Source organism: Phoca vitulina, unplaced genomic scaffold, assembly GCF_004348235.1.
Source record: "Phoca vitulina isolate PV1807 unplaced genomic scaffold, GSC_HSeal_1.0 scaffold14, whole genome shotgun sequence".
NCBI lineage: Eukaryota > Metazoa > Chordata > Mammalia > Carnivora > Phocidae > Phoca > Phoca vitulina.
Genome location: NW_022589717.1, coordinates 27,778,037 through 27,798,373, shown reverse-complemented (window position 1 = coordinate 27,798,373; position 20,337 = coordinate 27,778,037).

Genomic DNA, 20,337 nt, shown 5'->3' with positions numbered 1-20,337 from the left:
TGTGTGCATCGAGGGAAGATGATGTGAGGCCATAGCAAGGGGGCGGGCATTTACAAGCCGAAGAAAGAGACCTCAGAGGAAACCCAACCTGCCAACACCTTGATCTTGGACTTCTAGCCTCTGGAACTGTGAGAAAATCAACTTCTTCCATGTGAGCCACCCAATCTGTGGCAATTTGTTATGGTAGCCCTAGCCAACCAACCCATCTGGGGTGGGAGTGAGGCATCCTTTCATGGAAAGAACAGCTTTTGAGAAGGTGTGTTAGTCAATACATTGGGGAAGGAGGTCAAGATGAAGAAAACCTCAGTTGTTCTACCATCCCTGAAGTGTGGGGGATTTCTGGGGGACAGGGGTGTCGACTTCATAAACACTTCTCCTACCTCCTCTGACTCAACTATCCATATCTGTCATTGTCAGTGGCAAACAAGATGATTTTGTGACACCTCACTATTGGCTTTAATGAAGCAAGGGTACTTTCTGAGTCATCAACATTTTATAAAGACAAAAGCTTACACTTCTTTCATATTGCCAAATATCTGAAAAGTGACGTGGCCCCAGGAGGATGGTGATGCCAGAAAGGAATGTGTGTGTGTGCAAGGGGGGAGGTGGTTAGGGGAGTGCTGTACTTTGTTCCTAACATTCATAAGCTTTGCTTGATGCCTGGGCCTCAAGCCCAGGACCACACATCAGCCACCTGCCCAAAGGCACGGGCCATTCATCCTTCTGAGATAATTTTCTTCTTTCAGTCCACAGAGAGCTCTGGGCTATCTTTGGCCAGGGAAAGAATGTTGACTGTTTCACATACTGAAACATAAATCACTCTCTCTAGGCCTTGTTAACTTTTACTTATAAACTGTTTTAATGTAGAACTGTCAGGACCCTGTGAAAATAATGGGTGGTGACAGGTTTAGGATTAAAATCTTCTCAGGTAGTTAGGATGGTGAGTTAGGTTATAAATTGCTTTTAAAGAGCTAAGGCATGGACTATGAGCTTCATATGCTTACTCCAAATGGACACCAATGAGGCAGCTGGGACAAGTATATGCTAGTAATTCATCTTAATTATTTGTCAGCAAAGCCATCATAATAAGAGATGTCTTTCATTTTGATTAAAATGACCCTTGGTAATCTCTAAAGGGTCCTGTCTGAAAAGCACCATTGAAAAAGAGAAGTTGGAGTCTTCTGGGGCTTGGGATTTTATGTCTCAAGCAAGGAGGCCTGGATCAGAAAAATATACCAACGGATGTGAAGATATAGCTCAAGTGTCCAATTATAGACACATCCATAATTCTTTCAGATGACCTCATTTGCTTCAGTGCCAGGGCATCAGTGGGCTCATAATTTCTCTTAAAACATATCATGTCTCAGGGCTTACTGAATAAGGATGGCTGTTTATTCACAGGGAGCCAGGGCTTTGAGGAAGGACCAGGACCTGTCATTGTACCCCACAGAGGAGGTATACATTGTGTAATATAGAAGTTCACTGAGTAGACAAAACAGCTGTCTCCAGCCATACTGAAGCAAACAGTTTTCTTGGGGGGCTAAAAAGAGTGTAGGGACGTCCATCAAGTGAATGAAACTTGAATGGGGATCTAGGCAAGAACCAAGTTGAGCACTGGGTGGGGAAAGAAAAGCAGATGGGTACGCTTTAGAACTCAGTCCCGGGGGTTCAATGATTCCATCCCTCCTGACACAAATTTCTCAGTGCTCAAGGAACCTACAGGAACACAATTGTCACACAGAGTCATCCCCAAGAGGTCAGACTATCAGAATCTTTTATTCATTCATTTATTCATTCATTCAACAAACAGTTATTGCATGCCTACTATCTTTTTTATTGTTATGTTAATCACCATACATTACATCATTAGTTTTAGATGTAGTGTTCCATGATTCATTGTTTGTGCATAACACCCAGTGCTCCATGTAGAACGTGCCCTCTTTAATACCCATCACCAGGCTAACCCATCCTCCCACCCCCCCTCCCCTCTAGAACCCTCAGTTTGTTTTTCAGAGTCCATCGTCTCTCAATGGTTTGTCTCCCCCTCTGATTTCCCCCCCTTCATTCTTCCCCTCCTGCTATCTTCTTCTTTTTTTTTTCTTAACATATATTGCATTATTTGTTTCAGAGGAACAGATCTGAGATTCAACAGTCTTGCCCAATTCACAGCACATGCCTACTATCTACCAAGACTATTCTAGGGCCTGGGTACTTCTATGGACAAAACTGGCCAAAACCTATCTTCTCATGGAATTTACACTCTAGGGGAATCTGTTATGCCACATCAAGCCTCATTCACCAAATGGGACAAAGACTACTTACGTGGTTTGTTCCTTGAGACAAGAGTTGCCTGGGAAGGACAGCCTCAGGCATCTGGGAAAATACTTGCCAGGAAATGAGCTGGAGAGGTTGCTGCCTCCGAATCACACATCCTCTCTGGCCAGTGCTTCTGGGTGGAGAAGACTTTCCATGTCTTGGAGAAGCTCTACAATTCAATAACAATTTACTAAGATGTTTCTAAGTCTTAAAACATGTAACTATAGCTACAGACAAACTGCATTACAGGGTTTCAGAGAACTATCTGCTAGACCTTAATTTGCTTCTTAGGACTGAGAAGATTATAAATCATGCAATAACACTTCTAGGGACATTCTTTCCTCCATATATTCAGCTTAAAAAAACCATATGTAGTAGCATCAATTTACTTCACCCTCACCCAGAACCTCTCATTGATGGACAGAAACAAAATGGTGTACAATTTTACTAATATGATTTGCTATATACAAATATAAAGTAATTTGAAATACTTTTCCATAGGAAATTTTAACAGTTTTTTTTCTCTACTAAATTTATAAGACTATGTCCATATCATTTCAAAGAGTCATTGGCAGACTCTCAGACTTAACAGTTGAAGGATCTATAGCATGAACATCTAAGGCTCATGGATAAAATTATGCAAAAAAGATAAGATTTCTAGCCCACTATCCTTAGGAAATGCACTTAACTTTGTATCTCTAATAATTGAATCCTCCATTTATAAACATTTGTTGAACACTTGTATTGTGCCAAGCCCAGTCCCCTCTTTGGAACTCCCAATTTAGTGGAGGAGAAAGATGTGAACATAAAATTCCATAAAATAGGATATGGTATAAAGAACTGTATTTTGAGGTACCATGGATGCACAAAGGTGGAAGCCCTTAACGCTGCCTAGTACGTGATTCCCAAAGGAAAAGACATTTGCACTTCCTTGAGGAATTCCCAGAAACTACAAACAGCATATGTAAAAGTCAGAGGAAAAAGAAAGAGCATGGAACGTTCTGACAACTGCAAGTGCATCAGCAAGGATAGAGCCCAGGGTCCATGAGAGAGTGATAAAAGATGAAGCTGGAAATATTGACCAAAGCCAGATCATAGTATGTCTTTTCAATTCTACTTGGGGATTTGGACTTGATTTTAAAAATAAATAGTCTTTGCAGGAAGGTGACTTTTTCTGATTCGCCCACCAAGTGCTCACTCCATCATTTCTGAAATAATGGGATTTCCAAGATGGTGCACTCTGTGCCCATGACACAGAGAGAATTTAATGTATCCATCTCAGGCTCAAGCCTTGTCCTTGGCTTTATGGATCCATGCTTTTGGGGCTTTGACTTGGAAAAATAGCGTAGGAAAGAAGGGGCCCTATCATGGAAAAGGACAGGGGTGCCAAATGAGAAGCTTGAAAACCAAAGTCTGGGAAGGGCAGATCAGTATCTTTCTGACCTCAGAGACCTGAGGTTTCTGCATCTGAGGCCCATTGGCCCAGACTATATCTCTTAGGGAAGTCCCTAAACCATACAGGATGAAACTTGCAAGACTAAAGCTAGGGATGAGGGAGGGGACTGACAGCCAACTAATACACTCTGGTTTTTCTATTTTTCTCTGCCCCTTGGCACTTTAAAAAAAAATCATATAAAGAATAATGTCCAGGAAATATTTTTCTTTAGATCTTGCCCAAACTACTTTCAAATGTGATGAGATGGCATTCTGCTTTATTTAACAAGCCTGGAAATGAGGAGTAAATGAGTCGATATGATTGGAGAATTTTGAAACCCTTTCTTTAAATGGCACTCATTTGTTTTATAGTCTGGATGGGATGAAATTTAGCAAATCATACTTGCCTTTCATTGTGGAGAAGATTGGAATCTGTTGACTGAACATTTCTACGTGGACTCTCATCATTTTACCCCAAGCATCCATCAATTGCTCTGGGTGCTTTAAGTTTTCCTTTCACTGCCATTCACTGATTTCCACCATGGAGATATTTTAGCTAACTAACACTTCGGTGGAGAGAGAAGGTGTTGGTGGATTGAAAAGAGCCCTGTCAATTCTCCCTATTCCATTCTGAGCTGTGACAGTCTCTTGATTTGTAGGGTGGGACAAAGCACTTAACCTTTGTGTCTCCAAAAGCAAATGGTAAATTTTGCCCCATTTACACTGTTTATTAACAGATGGGAGTTGCACATGATTAATTGCTCTGTTTCCTCATTTCTTTGACCTTAAGATGCCAACCTCGCATGAGGGGTTGCTATGCAGCGATGTACAGCATGCAGAATCTCAGAGAAGGTGAGCAGCAAATGTTTGATGATGATAATGATGATGATGAAACTCACTTGACTTCTCAGCAAATGCCAAACTCCCTGCAGGATAACACATGTGGAAGCTAAGCCCTATCTACTTTGGAACTCTGGAGGAAGCTGTGTAAAGCAGAAAATGAAAGTGGGGCCTCACCAAAGCAGAACATACCCTACTTTACCATAGCAGAGTCACTGATAATAACTAAATTGGTTCAAAACCAAATGGCAGGTCAGATCTTTGATGAATTACTAGAGATTAAATCAGCTAAGTGCTGTTGACACTTGGCTGCTAAGCCCAGTGGGGATTCTTTGACCTGGGAAAACACTCATCATCAGTATCTTGCAATTGAGGAGAGAAGCAAGGAAGCCATGGAGAGCCTAGCCTTCCATTTTCCATTCACTTTATGAATCTTTGTCAGGTTGCTCCCAAAGTCTTCTGTGTAGCAGCAAAGGGTACTTCTTTATTCCCAGATGAACTATATAATTCTCTCCTGCATTTGTGTGTGTATCTGAATCCATACAAAGTTGCAGGGAAAGATTTAGAGCTTTCTCTAAACTCATATTTTCTAAAATGTGTTCTGTAGAATACTAGTTTCCAAGATGCTCTTCAAGTTAGAATTCTTTTACCAAGTAAGTTTGGGAATTGCTTTCAAAATGTATTTCCTAAGTGCTGGGGATATGGTGATGAACAAGTCATTCAGTGCCTGAACTCTCTTGAATCAGGGCATGAGGTAAGGTCAGTAGACAGGCAGAGATAGATCATAGAAAGTCTTGTAAACCACTGGTAAGAACTTTGGCTGTTATGATTAGAACAGGCAGTCACTGGAAGGTTTTAAACAGCTTTTACCCAGTACATAATGGAATGTTAAAGTCTCTGGGAACTTCTAGAGGAAGAAATCTGTAAAGCTTTCTTTTACCCAATTATTCCAGTTTACTTGACTCATAGTACCTACTAAAACTTTGAAGAACACAATTTTGGACTTAAGAGGAGGATTGTTTTGCCCAATTTTAATGTCCTTGCCCATTGTGCCTATTTAACACTAAGATGCTACTCCTGACCCAGGACTTTGACTACATAATTGTTCCAGTTTAGAACCTTGGCTACTTCTATGCCTTTTTCCACTCCTCTGTTCACAATGCTGAATTACTGTTGTGTGAATACATTTATTTCTTCCCTTGTACTAGTGTAGGTGAACTGCTATAATTAATAGACTTAGAAAATGGATACTGGCCCAAATATCATAGGAATATATTTCTGGTTGATATAATAAATATACAGGGCAGGTGAATAAGTCAGTAGTTATCCTTCCTCCATACAGCTCCGCGAAGTCATTCGGGGATCCAGGCTGATGGAAGTTTTGCCATTTTCAATACATGGTTTCAAAGGTTTCCCTGGGATTCACCTTTATTCTGCCAAGACAGTAGAGGAAGAGAACAAGAAGAAGCATATGTATGCATGTGTGGGGAGTGGGGGAGTCATGGGACAGGGCTGGAAGACATCTAACAGTTCTGCTCACATTTGGAAATAGAAATTGTCACACAGCTCTAGCTAGGTACAAGGAAGTCCCTGGTTGTGCAGCTACCTCCCAATGACATCCAATACTATGGATGGCTTGCATGAAGTGTGCTGAACAGCTACTCATTTCTGCTACACACCTACCATACTACAAGCTCTTTGAAAGAAGGACTATAAGTTTTAATACATTCATCTTGGTTAGTTTCATAAATATATCATGGTTCTGGCATAAAACATATGTCCAATAAATGTTGGTTGAATTAAGCATAGCACACCCAAAGCTTAAATATCTTGACCAGGAGGTTGGAAAGAGTTGAAGAGCCATCAGGAAGCAGAATAAGGTAGGCGTCATGGTATTTCGGTCCCAAAGAGATAAACATTTGCAGAGCACGTGGTTGAATTTGAAGTTTAATTTCTCCCATGATTTATCAAAAGGAAGACTTAAGCAAAGCAGAGCCAAATTTAAAGACAGGCATGAGATTTTCAGAGGCTTATCTACAAGTAAGGAAAGTTCCTTCTACATTTCTTCATTGTACTTTTGGCCTGGAACCTCTCACAAAACAGCCTGAGATACTGTCAGACATCTTCTGGGTCATAAATCACACAGAGGCATGGTGAGCACTAAATCAATAGAGTTTCTAATTTTTGAAAAAGTGGGAAGGTGCTTATATAACCCTGCTGGGGAAAGGGAAGGCCATTGGCAGCTTGCCTTGTTTATCCTGAATCAGATTCACATTTGGAGGCCTCTCCACACCCTGGAACCCTTTTTGCTCAGGTGGCACTGGAGAAAATGCTGAAATCTGCAGTCCCTTGACACCCTATTTCCCCATATTATCTTGTTCTAACCACAGTTCATTTTGCAGTTGCAACTGACTGAAGAGAGGTGTTTACAGTGTTGCACATTGTCGCACTGCTAACATTTTCTCTTCTGTAGGAGTAAGAAGAGGTGGGAGCTGGAACAGAATGAATATTTATCATCTGGGACACCTTCCCTCCCAAATGTGATCGTCATACCTCTTCAGAGAAAGAAAGCATTTGGGGTGCTTATTTTGTATTATCCAGAAGTTTTCAATCCCCAGCCCACAACACCCCCATGAGATGATCTCAAAGCAAAGAACCTCCAAGCAGAAACAGCCTCTACTTCACTCCTCTAAGCTGCTCTGCATCCCTCACCCCACCCCCATTTATTATCTACATCCAAAGATAGCCGAATGCTCTGGGCTTTCTTTATCGGAAAAGTGGGGTGAAAATGTGTTATTCTTCTGAGCAGAACCAACGTGGGGAGAGGCACCAGCAGTTTAATAAGCCACATACATAGTCCGTTGAACCAGTCCAGCACATTCCAACAGAGCTAGATATCAAAACTGCCCTTCACGGACCAGGGAGAGTTAAGTAGGAGAGAGATAAAAAGATGTGACATAAATGATCAAAGCAATAAAACTCACTGCTCAATTAGTCACTCAGAGAGGTAGGAGGTGGAGGGGATTGGTAGTTGAGGAAAAGTTGTATATTTGCTCTGTGGGGATCAGATTCATTTCCCAGTGTCACCCAACCTGCTTGGCTCAGTTGCGGAATTCAGGCTGATTGTTAATTTCATAGGAAGTCCACTTACCTCACCCCCTCCTCTTCCGTTACTTTAAAATATTAGCCAGTTAAACTAAGGATATCCATCAGCCTATGCAAATCATGCCTCTTTGTTTTGATGGTAGTAGGAGAAAACAGCATTATATGTACTCCAACTACTGCTGGTAATTTGGGTTTCTTTCATTTTCCCAAGCTACCATTATAGAACACAATGAAAGCAAAAATTCTTTAAGATCCATCTGGCAACTTCTAGACACCTATATGAAGATACGTTTTTACAGGCTTACTGCTATAAGCAGGTCCTGATATTAGGCATTTCTGACAGCAGCTCCTAGCCTGACCCTGGAGGGTGTTCTAGGAAATCCAGAACTAGGGCAAAATTAGCTATGCCCCAGAAAATCTGGTCTGTCATCGAGAAAGAGCAATTTGTATTTTTGAATTTTTCCAATCTGGTCTAAATTAGCCTTAGTACTGCCAAGGTCTAGCTACCTAATGAGAACAATTATTTCTGGATTTCAACTAAATTGAATTAAAGAAGTATTTTATTTGTTTTTATTTGCAATTTTTTCATTATAAAAGTAATATAGCCGCATTATAGAGAATATGAAAAATGTATTGGAAAAAAAGACTCTCATAATCCCCTGCCCTAACAAGACCACTGTATCAATCTTGGTGCAACTGAATAATATTTAAGGAGCATCTACAGTGGTAGATGCATTGTGCTGGAACAAACAGTTACACAACAAAAGCATAAAGTAAGAGGTGTGCAGGCTAGTTAGGAAGGCTGTATGTGTGCATATAATTCAAGTAATAGAATGGTACAGTGTGTGATCAGATCCAAATGATTGGTACGGGCCTTAGAGGGAAGAAATGAGTCAAGGTTAGCAGTCAGGGAGAGCTCCACCAAGGGCATGGGAAAAATGAGTAGTACTTTAAGGGATGGACAGATATGGTAGGGGGAGAGGCTTGTTAGATCAGCCAGGCAGGGGAAGATGGATGGTGGAGACTGGACAGAACTAGGAAATGAATCTAGCATTTTTTTAAAAAGATTTTATTTATTTATTTGACAGAGAGAGAGATAGCGAGAGCAGGAACACAAGCAGGGGGAGTGGGAGAGGGAGAAGTAGGCTTCCCGCCGAGCAGGGAACCCGATGCGGGACTTGATCCCAGGACTCTGGGATCATGACCTGAGCCGAAGGCAGACGCTTAATGACTGAGCCACCCAGGCGCCCTGAATCTAGCATGTTTGTAAGAATAAAGAATTTTGACTGAAGGATTTAAGTGGGGGAAAAGTCAGGTGTTAAGATTTGAGAGAAAGTATGAACCCTTGTCGCAGAGCCTGAAAAGTTCTTGTAAGAAGGGATTGTGTTATCCTGCTCACCAGCACAGTGTCTGTCACATAGCAGGCTCTTAATAAATTGTTGTCCTATTATTCACTGATGTACATCTTCAGACCCACACAGTGCCTGGAATAAAGGAAGTGTTCAACAATATTTTTTGACTAAATAAATCAAAGGATGGGTTCAGGTTATAGAAGGTCTTCTTCAAATTCAAGGATAACAAGAGTCTTCCTACTGGGCTTTTTGAGTTAGAGTTGGGGGAGAGATAGAATGAGACTAGCAGTCCAAGAAGGCAATGTGGTAGTAGACTGCATGAAGGGGGAGCTTAGAGGAAGGAAGAGCTAGGTGGAAATTATTATAATAATCAAGGGAAGGAGCTGATGGGAGGTTGGCGGAAGTAGTAGCAGGGGAAATGGAAAGGAATGGAAAGCGATGAAGGAAGAAGAAGCCTGAAGAAAAAGTGGGTATTGGAGGGAATGGTCTTGAAGAAGGCAAAGTCAAAGCTCCCTCAACAGCCTTGAACTTGGAAATCTGGAAGGAATCAGTGAAGGAAACTGGGCAGTCAAAAAGTGGGTTCTCTTAACAGGGAAAGGATATATTCTATTTTGAACTTCTTGGGTTCAAAGTGACATTGAAACACTGAGACCAAAACGCTGGGCCACAGGACTGTGACTAGGCTGGTTTTAGTGGCACTCTCTAGACCAATAACCTTGAAGCATTTTTCAACATACACTCTTGTCAGCAAAAATTATTTGCCATTATTCATTATTATTTATTATTAAATTATGTTCATACACTATTCTGCTACTTACTTTATATATTACAAACTATTCATAAAAATTAAAATTAAAAATAGAGGATAAAGATGAAAAAGACATTATTTTAAAGTACTTTGCTAACCTGATGACCTCATTTGATTATCTAATGCTAATAGTCCAAAGAGCAGTAAACTCTAAGGGTGAAGTTTATTGTGAGTGACAGTGAATATGAATTCATATTTCAAATATACTTTTTTATTAAGTTTTTTAGCTCCAGTATAGTTAATATACGGTGTTATATTAGTTTCAGATGTACAATGTAGTGATTCAACAATTCTATACATTATTTGGTGCTCATTACAATAAGTGTACTCTTAATCCCCATCACCTCATTCATCCATTCCCCCCTACCCCCCCTTTGGTAACCATCAGTTTGTTCTCTATAGTTAAGAGTCTATTTCTTGCTTTGTCTCTTTCTTTTTTTTTTTCTTTGCTAATTGTTTGATTTCTTAAATTGCACGTATGAGTGAAATCATATTGTATTTGTCTTTCTCTGACTGATTTTTTTTCACTTAGCATTACACTCTCTAGCTCCATCCATGTTGTTGCAAATGGTAAGATTTCATTCTTCTTTTATGGCTGAATAATATTCTATTGCATATATACACCACATCTTCCTTATCCATTCATCTGTTGATGGACACTTGGGCTGCTTCCATAATTTGACTATTGTAAATAATGATGCAATAAATATAAGGGTGCATGTATCCTTTTGAATTAGTGTTTTTATATATTTTGGATAAATACCAGTTGTACAATTACTGCATCATAAGGTAGTTTTATTTTTGACTTTTTGAGGGACCTCCACTCTGTCTTCCACAGTGGCTGCACCAGTTTGCATTCTCACCAACAGTGCAAGAGGGTTCTTTTTTCTCCACATCCTTGCCAACACTTGCTTCTTGTGTTTTTTTATTTTAGCCATTCTGATAGGTGTGAGGTGATATCTCATTGTGATTTTGATTTACATTTCCCTGATGGTGAGGGATATTGAGCATCTTTTCATGTGTCTGTTGGTCTTCTGGATATTGTCTTTGGAGAAATGTCTGTTCATGTCTTCTGCCCATTTTTTAAATTCGATTATTTTTTTGAGGGTGTTGAGTTGTCTCAGTTCTTTATATATTTTGAATACTAACCCTTTATCAGATATGTCATTTGCAAATATCTTCTCCCATTTTGTAGGTTGCCTTTTAGTTTTGTTGATTGTTTCCTTTGTTGTGCAGAAGCTTTTTATTTTGATGTAGTCCTAATAGTTTATTTTTACTTTCATTCCCCTTGCCTCAGGAGACATATCTAGAAAAATGTTGCTACCGCTGATGTCAGAGAAATTACTGCCTGTGTTCTCTTCTAGGATTTTTATGGTTTCAGGTTTCACATTTAGGTCTTTAACCCATTTTGAATTTATTTTTGTGTATGGTCTTAGAAAGTGGTCCAGTTTCATTATTTTGCATGTAGTGTCCAGTTTCCCAACACCATTTGTTGAAGATATTATCTTTTTCCCATTGCATATTCTTTCCTCCTTTATCAGAGATTAATTGACTATATAATTGTGGGTTTATTTCTGGGTTTTCTATTCTGTTCCATTGATCTATGTGCCTATTTTGTGCCAGTATCATACTGTTTTGATTACCACAGCTTTGTAATATAACTTGAAGTCTAGAATTATGATATCTCCAGTTTTGTTATGAATGATACTGAATATGAATTCATATTTCAAATATACTTTTTAATAATTTTAAAACACTCTGTTTAGTTTCTGGACAGATCTTATTGTATTTTATATGTATATATTTAATTTTTTAAATTTATTTTATTTATTTATTTATTTTTTTTACCTTGCATGTGGCTGATGGAAAGCTGGTATCTGGATAGTGTCAGCTCTGCTGTTTTCTTATTGTTTACTTCTGTTGGTATTCTTAGTAGGGTGAACACATGTCCCAGTTTGCTTTGCTTAGGACATTCTCAGCTCATACCAATTTTCTGGCACAACAATTCATAGTGCTTCCTTTACTCTCAAAAGCACCCCTCTTCGGATGATAAATTGGAAAATCACCCTATTAGTATTATCTTCAATGCATTGTTTTGTTGCAGGAAACTTTTTAAGCCACTTGTCCATCTTGGGTGGGCTAGTTTGGTTAAAAATAAATTCTACAATCCATAAATCCACTTCATGGACACGTATAAAGTTATATGCTGCAACTGCATTCAGCAAGTGTTGGAACCACTGTCAATCTCTCCTCATGTGGGCCCTCAAGGGCCATTGTATACTCGCATGACCCATGACTGTCTGACTGGTAGACTGAGTGAAGAATCACTGTCCACAGAGATACAAATTACTAACAACACTTAATTTCTATCTTAGTTTTTGCATAAAAAATAATTAGATCTTTGTTAGAACATTCACTTTAGTGAATTGCCTTGTGCCCCAGTGGGGACATCCATACTTACTTTGGGATTTTTAAGGGTCTGCATTATTCCTGTCTCTATTCCCAAAACTTGACACTGTAACTGGCACATAGGAGGTGTTCAGGGTGTTCAAGGAATAACGAATGAGTGAATTCAATACTTGAATGAATGAATGACATTCAGGTAAGATGCTGACCTGGAAGTAGTAAAGAGAAACTAATGTCTATTGAGTACCTTTCTTGAACTCAATGCTTTCTTTTTTTTTTCTTTCCAAGTTTTTATTTAAATTACAGTTGGTTAACATACAAGGTAATATTAGTTTCAGGTATAGAATCTAGTGACCCAACACTTCCATACAACACCCAGTGCTCATCACAAGTATGCTCCTCAATTCCCATCACCTGTTTAGCCCACGCCCCCACCTCCCCCCTGATAACCATCAGTTTGTTCTCTACAGTTAAGAGTCTGTTTCTTGGTTTGCCTTTTTTTTTTTTTACTCCCATGTTGATTTGTTTTGTTTCTTAAATTCCACATATAAGTGAAATCTTATGGTATTTGTCTTTCTCTGACTTATTTAGCTTAGCATAATATTCTCTAGCTCCATCTACATTGTTTCAAATGGCAAGATTTCATTCTTTTTTATGGCTGGGTAATATTCCATTGTGTATATGTACCACATCGTCTTTATCCATTCATCAGTCGATGGACATTTGAACTCAACACTTTCACTAATGCTTTCATTCAGGAATGTTTTATTATTCCATTCTTGTGGATGAAACTGAAGTTCTGAGGAATTACATAATTTGCTCAATGTAAGTCGGCCTGACTTCAAACCCATATTCTTGCCAGGCATTGGGAGCACAGAGGCAATATTCACAGGCATAAAATTCAATGAGCTCTTCAATGAAGAGAATGTAAAGTCAAAGAAGGAAAGGGCTGAGTTTGGGGAATCGTGGGTAGGTAAGGACCAGGAAGAGAAGGAGTGAGTGGAGAAGTGTGAGGGAAACCAGGAAAAGTGCTGGGTGATGACCTCTGCCAGGTCATCAGGAGAAGAGAATTTCCTTAGTAAAGGCAGGCTGACACATTCAAGACTTGCCACAGACCAAAGAAATGGGGGCTGTAGGAAGAGTGCCTGGTGACCTCTGAGTGTGTATTGTAATCAAACTGTAGGGATAAAGGCCACACTGTAGGGAGTTTACAGAAAGAGGAATTGATGAATAAATACAGAGAGAAGCCCACACACATTTGGGAAGTTTCTCACTGAAAGGAAATTGAAGTCCAGGAGGACCAGGCAACGTTTTCTCAAGTCACAGGAAATTTGTGCATTTGTGAAAATGTAGCAGAGATGATTGGGGGTTCAGTGAATAGTCCATATACCCTCCCACATTTTCTTTGCAAGAGCTTCTTTGCAAGAGCTTGGGGCTATGTGATTATTTCTGGCTATGGACTATGAGCAGGGGTGACATGACATTTGTGGTGGAGGCTAGTAAGAGCTGATGAGCCTTCTCCATCACCCTTTCACTGACTCAGTGTCCCTGAACGTCACATTCCAGAGAGCATCTCTTCAGAATGAACAGGCCCACCCAACCCTTACCGGACTTGGTGAAAGTGAGACCTAAGTCTTTGCTGTGTTAAGCCACTGACATTTGGGGTATTGTCTGATAAAACAGCTCATGTCAATTATTCTAATTAAGGAGAGAATCGGATGAAAGAGATGGAAAGGGTAAGTGTAGGAGCAGCCCTTTTTGGGATTCAGGAAAGAATGGGGTTTTGAAAAGAGAACACTTCTTCCCTTGGAAGTGAAAGAACGTCTGAGAGGACAGGAGTCAAGGCTGAGGGCTTCCATTGGATGATCCAATCTCCTTGGCAAGCAGAAGGTGAGCAGTTAACCACTGAAGGCTCTGGGTGCTCGTGGGCTTGGGGCTGGAGGAGAGACTGCAAGGTCTGAAACAATTGCCCTCCTCCCTGTGCTACCTGGAGAATCAATGAGGGATCATTGAAGCAATTGCTTATCTAGAACCCAGCTAAGGTTGGATTTCTCCTCAAGTAAACTATAAAGAGCCACAAAATGTCCAGAGGAGAAGACCTAAAATGATCAAGGAAATGTGATTTTTGTTGGAAGAGAAGCTAAAAGGATTGGAACTCTCAGCCTGGAAGCACAGTCTGAACAAGACGTGGTCAAAGTGTTTCTATCATGAAGGGGACAGAGGAAGAGGAGGAAACTTGCACAACCAGACAAAGGAACACATCCAGAAAGCTGAAAGACATAGTGTTAAGACCAAGAACCTCAGTACTACTTTCTACAGCAGGTTCATTATTGGCATAAGGTACAGAATACACGTAAATATAAATATAGCAGGAAACTGACTTCTGAGACTGGATTTCCAAAAATGTACACAGACATTAAATATAAATAAACAAGGATTTTGCATGGTCTAAGGCAGAGTGGAAATTGAATGTGGTTTTAAGACACAGAGACCTGGTTTTACACTCTCTGACTGGCTGAGTTCCATCATTCATTCAGCAAACTTTTATTGAACACCTACTATGTGCCAGCACTGAGCTACCCAACAGATTCTAGTAGCAAACAAGATGTCCATGGTCTCTGCCCTCGTAGACTTTACAGCCTAGTGGAGAAGGCAGATATCTAATAAAAGATTGTAGAAATAATTATTTAAATTAAATTGTGGTAAATTCCTCCAAGAGCAGGTCCAAGGTGCTGGGAGAGCATCTGGAGGGACTAGACCAATCTGAGGTGAGAGGAGGAAGATTTCCTCCAAGGAGTAACATGGGATCTGAAATTTACACGATCAATGAGAATTGGCAAAGGAAGAGGGGGGAGAGGAGAGTTCCTGGCAGAAATGAAGGCTCTGAGGCCAAGTACCTTACTCTCTTTGAGCCTTAGTTTCCTTATCTGTAGTAAATGCCGTTGGTGACTCACACCAGGCCATCACACACCTCCCCTGGCTGCCGTGAGGGTTGGCTGCCAACAACTCAGCTGGCTCTTTAGAGAATGTGTTCTCTGCCAGCAGAGCTATATCAGCTGGAAACCCCCAGAAGGTTATGATACCCCTATCCTACCCTCACTCTGTGCAGGTGGGCAGGGGTGAGTGCAGCCCACAGCCAAGCACTGACGATCCAGGTAACAGACAGACAGCCCCTCCCCCAGCGCCATCTGTCCTTCACACCCCAGAGCATGGGCAGGATCTGGCTGAGTCTGGCCTTTAACGGATGCTGTGTCTTTGCTTCACTTCCTCTCCTGCCTTATCCTGTGGCCCTCACTTCCTCCCTCCCTCCATAATCCTTCGCAGGAGAATCTCCAGCTCAGGCTCAGCTTCAGGGAAGGCAAGCGGAACGGTTACCTTCACTGAAATAATGGATGTCAAGAACTTGAACCCTATCGTGATAGCCAAGCAGTGGAGGAGCACTGAGCTGGTATAGTGCTGGTATGGGGAGCACCCCCTCAGATCTCCTTTCCTCCAGATATTTGGGTACCTCATTCTGTGCAAGGACATTCACCACATGGTTTCTAAAGTACATTCCCATCCTTTGTCTGATTTGGCCCTCAAAACAACTCTGTAAGTAGGAAGGAGCAGTTCTTCCATACTCCACAGTCCAGAGGAGAAAAACAGGAGTCGGAGGGGTAAAGTGACCTGCTCAGTGCTGCAACCCAGCTCCCCAGGCTCTCCCACCTCCCACAGCTGCAGGCCCAGCATTGACAGGTGCCCCCAGAAAGGCCGCGCACAGAACAAGATGGAGGACTTGCCTGACTTGATGTGGCATTTTTATGCTCTTGTGGATTTGCTTTCATAATCGTTGCTAATTTGACCTTGAGGGCAAACATGTTAATCGTGTGAGCGCACACAGTGCTTTTCAGAAAGCATATCTCTGTTTCCTCTTTTTCCAACCTAAATCATACGTGCCACTTTCCTTTGCTGAAAATTTCCCCCCTTCTTCAAGTGCAAAAAAGCAGAAAATCTTTTAGAATTCAGCTGGTGTGTAAAAATCGAAAGGAGAAAGGCAATGAAATGGTTTGGGTATCATTTCAGTGAGGGAATTAAGGAGGTATGAAGGAGCCATGGCCTCTTAGGTAAGTTTGCTGAAAGGGGCCGAATGATTTCAGGGAATGAATCCCACCCACCCTCTGCCCTGGTGAGCCCTGAATAAGAGGGCAGGGTAACCTTGTGAGTCACCTGTCTGGTCCTGACAGTCTAGAGGCAGAATAAAGGATGCCGTGGCATTTGTGTGATAGCCTCTGGATTTTTCTTTTCTAGCCTCCAAGTGCACAGAAACAGGACTTTCATTTCTTGAGAGTTAATTTCCTTCAGCAGCTTATTCTCCATCTGAAGTCACAATCCTCTTTGGGGAAGCAATTGGTTATTGTGTAAAGGATTTTGAAGTTACATACTAAGGATTATGACTCTATTTGGTGAGTAAGAAGCAATGTCAGGAGAACTCTTAAGCACCAAATACCCAGTTTTGATGAAAATGTTCCTACCGGAGATGAACAAGAGAAGGAACGGTAAAATCTATGAGGTTGTCATCAGCGGGAGAATTGTTAATGAGAACTTTGTCCAAATGCGGCCCATCATTTTATTGATGGAGACTTGCAGGGTGTGTCGGCCCTGGGTGATCACTGAGCTTTACCAGTTTTAGGAAACTCTTTGCTCCCATTACTCGCATCCCATTACTCTTCCCATAAGCCTAAGCCCTGTCTTGCGTACATCAGAGGCTGCAATGAAGAACATGTGAGAGAAGGTGCTTTGCCAGAAAATTACTTCCTATCTGCAAGGAGACCCTCTCATCGCTGGGCAGCAACACTCCCGCCGCACAAAACAAAAAGCCCCCAGCAGGAGTCCCTCCCACGCTCCTGAGTGCCCGCGTCTTGAAATGGCTCTCCACCAGCACCGTTGTCCTGAAACACGTTCTCAAACCTGACCGAAATAACACTCATGAAATATTAACTTGCAAAATTTAACCCAGGATGCAAAGAGGTGGGACGATTGCAAATTTCCTAATATTGATCATTCAGTGTCTTTCACTACTGTTTAATTTTTTATGGGAGCTCTATATTTGCAACCAGAACACGCTGGCCTGATATGCAGGAAGTTAACTTCCGCCTCGCGGGACTGCCCTGTATCCCTACACGACCTGAGCAGAGCCGTGCTCATCTTCACTCCCGGGAGGGAGGCACGTTCTCGCATTCGGCTGTCGGAGTTAACTCACTCTGCAAGGTAGTGTGTGCGAGGCCCCCTTTGCTTACGGCTCAACACAGCTTCCAGCCAAAAGTCATTTTGATGATCCCCCTTGTTTTGGGTGGAAAGTGCACTCGAAGGAGAAGAACTCCAGCTACACCCTGCAACTGCGTGCCTCCACCAGATCAGAAGATGCTGCACAGCTAATAACGGGATGGACCCTGAAGCCCGGAAGTCTAGGTCACTCCTACCTAGGCCCCTTTGCTGTTGAACGTAAGCATATTTTCATGAGGGAAATTGGTGCACCATGGTGCTCTCAGTAAAAAGGCTTATATTTCATCTGCATTAAAGTGAATTTCAACCATTTCAAGCTCTTATTAGTTCCCATGTGTCTATTTGCAGAGTCAGTAGTGAGTACCCATTTATCCCGAAGTCCATGTGCAATGCTCAAATGACCGTATTTGTCCTGCACGGTGACAAGTGATGCTCTTAATGATGGTTCTGAGTACCGTGAGATCCTGTGGAATCATCAAGGAGACAGACTGAGGATTAGTTTTCGTCATTTTTTGTAATCCATTGCAAAACTGATAACTTTTGTTGATATGTAGGTAACTCCAGGTTGGAATAAAATATTAACACACCATCCTATTATCTCATTGTCAAATACGAAAAAAGAAAAACTGACATCTTTCAAAAAAAGAAGCTAAGAGAGCCACTTTTAAAACAAATCACCAGAAGAATCAGAATTTTGGTTTTTAATAGATATATTCATGATGAAGTTACAACTGCACTCACCATCTTAGGGCAATACAGATGCATACAAACACATAGCCCTTTCTGAGCATTCAAGTCATGGTCATTGGAGGGCACTGAATTTGTCACTTGCCCAAAGGGAGAAAATCAAGGGGTGGCTTAGGTCATAGCTCTGATGAAAAAAAAAACCCAAGGAGGCACATTTTTATGAGGCTTTGTACCCAACCCAGGGGAGTAACCCAAGTCCCTTCTCTTTACAGAAATAGTGTTTCTCCATTGGGCAGTTCTGTAGGCCTGTCTCTCTGGGGTCCTCGCCATACTGATCTGTTGGCAGGTCCTATGGCCAGGGGGGACTCGTGGATCTAAGATGAGCTGTCAGTCGGACCCACACCCTTGGGGTACCTGGCAGTTCAGCTGTCCTAGATAACAGAATATATCTGTTACCTTTCAGCAACTATAGAATACTAATTAAGTGTACGGAGTTTGGCGTTAACCAGACCAGATTTAAATTTCCTTTTTGCCATTTACCAGCTGTTAAGTTACTGTTGTCAAATTGTGTAACTGCTCTAAACTTCTGTTTTCTCATTAGCATAGCTAGGAAAGTAATGTTGTCAATAATGTCTACTCATAGAACCACTGTGAAATAAAGGAGATAATGTATTTATTGTCTTAGGCACAATGCCTGGCACATTGTAAGTCTTCAATCAAGAATGACTATTATTTGTATCTGGCTAATTGCCACAATTTTATATATATATGCATGTGTATACACACACACATACACATGCAGGCTCCCATTATCTTCATTGATTTAATAACTTAAAATCATTTTCTCACTCATTATTATAATAGCAATCATTATTGCAATTACTGTTTGCTCATGACACCTCACATTATTATAATTATTATTTTTATCCTACTCTCACAAATGTCATCAATAACTACCAGCCATTAGTTGTCATTAATAATTACCAACTCCATGACATCCCACCCCACTGTTCAGAATAAATGAGTTTGTTTTATTAGTACTAAGGGCCAGCCATAAGGATTTGTCTCCATTAAACCAAAAAAAAAAAAAAAAAAAAAATCCCCAGAATGTTCAAGGTGAATTTGTTTTCTGCTCTGAATTTAGCACAATAACTGACTAAATTTAATGTCTGACCTAAAACATCTGAAAAGACCATATTCTGAAGGAAAACCTTTCAAGGCTATGGGACATGTGTGAAATCATGTACACTAGGCAGGAACTTGCCATCCACTTTTCTGTGAGGCAACATTCTGGAAGAAATAACTGAGATAGTTGGTTAGTTAGCTGGTTAGTTTGTTTTAAAGTCACATGAAGTATCAGCTCACTTTAGTAAACTTTTCATAGTGAACACATGAGTGTATGGATATGTAAGCTAAATCTCACTTTCGTTTTTTCTCAAATTATTTTATTTGCTTGGACTTTATGAAAATTAAATACAGCATATGGGATAGAAGCCAGACCAAGGGACTTCAGCCTCCAAGGAAATAAAGTGTAGTGAGATGTGGCTTCACTTAAGCCATGAAATGAGGAGCCTTTAAGAGTGACAAATGAGATGAAGAATGACCAACATTCCATTTTGGGTTCTCGACCTTTCGTTTCCTTCCTCCACATGTAACTTGCTACTTTCTTTTGCCTCCAGGGTGAAGAAAGCCTGGAAATCAGGAGGTTCTAGAAGGGATGCAGGGTGGGCCAGGTGCCCTCCTCCCACCTCCTCTTTGAGGGGCTACCCATGCTGGGTCAGGATAGCCGTTCTCATGTGAGCAAAGACATTTCAGCAAATCCCTGAAATGATTTTCTACTCATGCAATTTATATACTTTTGATTTGTTCCCTTAAGACTGCAGACTTCTCAAGGTCACCCACCAAGTTGGACTCAAGCTGGCATCTCCAGGACTTCTCATGGGAGCTGTTGTGCATGTGGTGCCTCATAAAGACCCTTGAATAAAAAGGGGGATGCGCAGAGTATATGCGAAAGTGGGTGGGAGGGGCATGAAATGAGCAGGACAGGAGGTGAGCGAAAGCAGTGATCTGGGCACTTTCTGTCCTACAAAACAGGCTCAAGTCACCTTGGATCAACTCTACATTTGC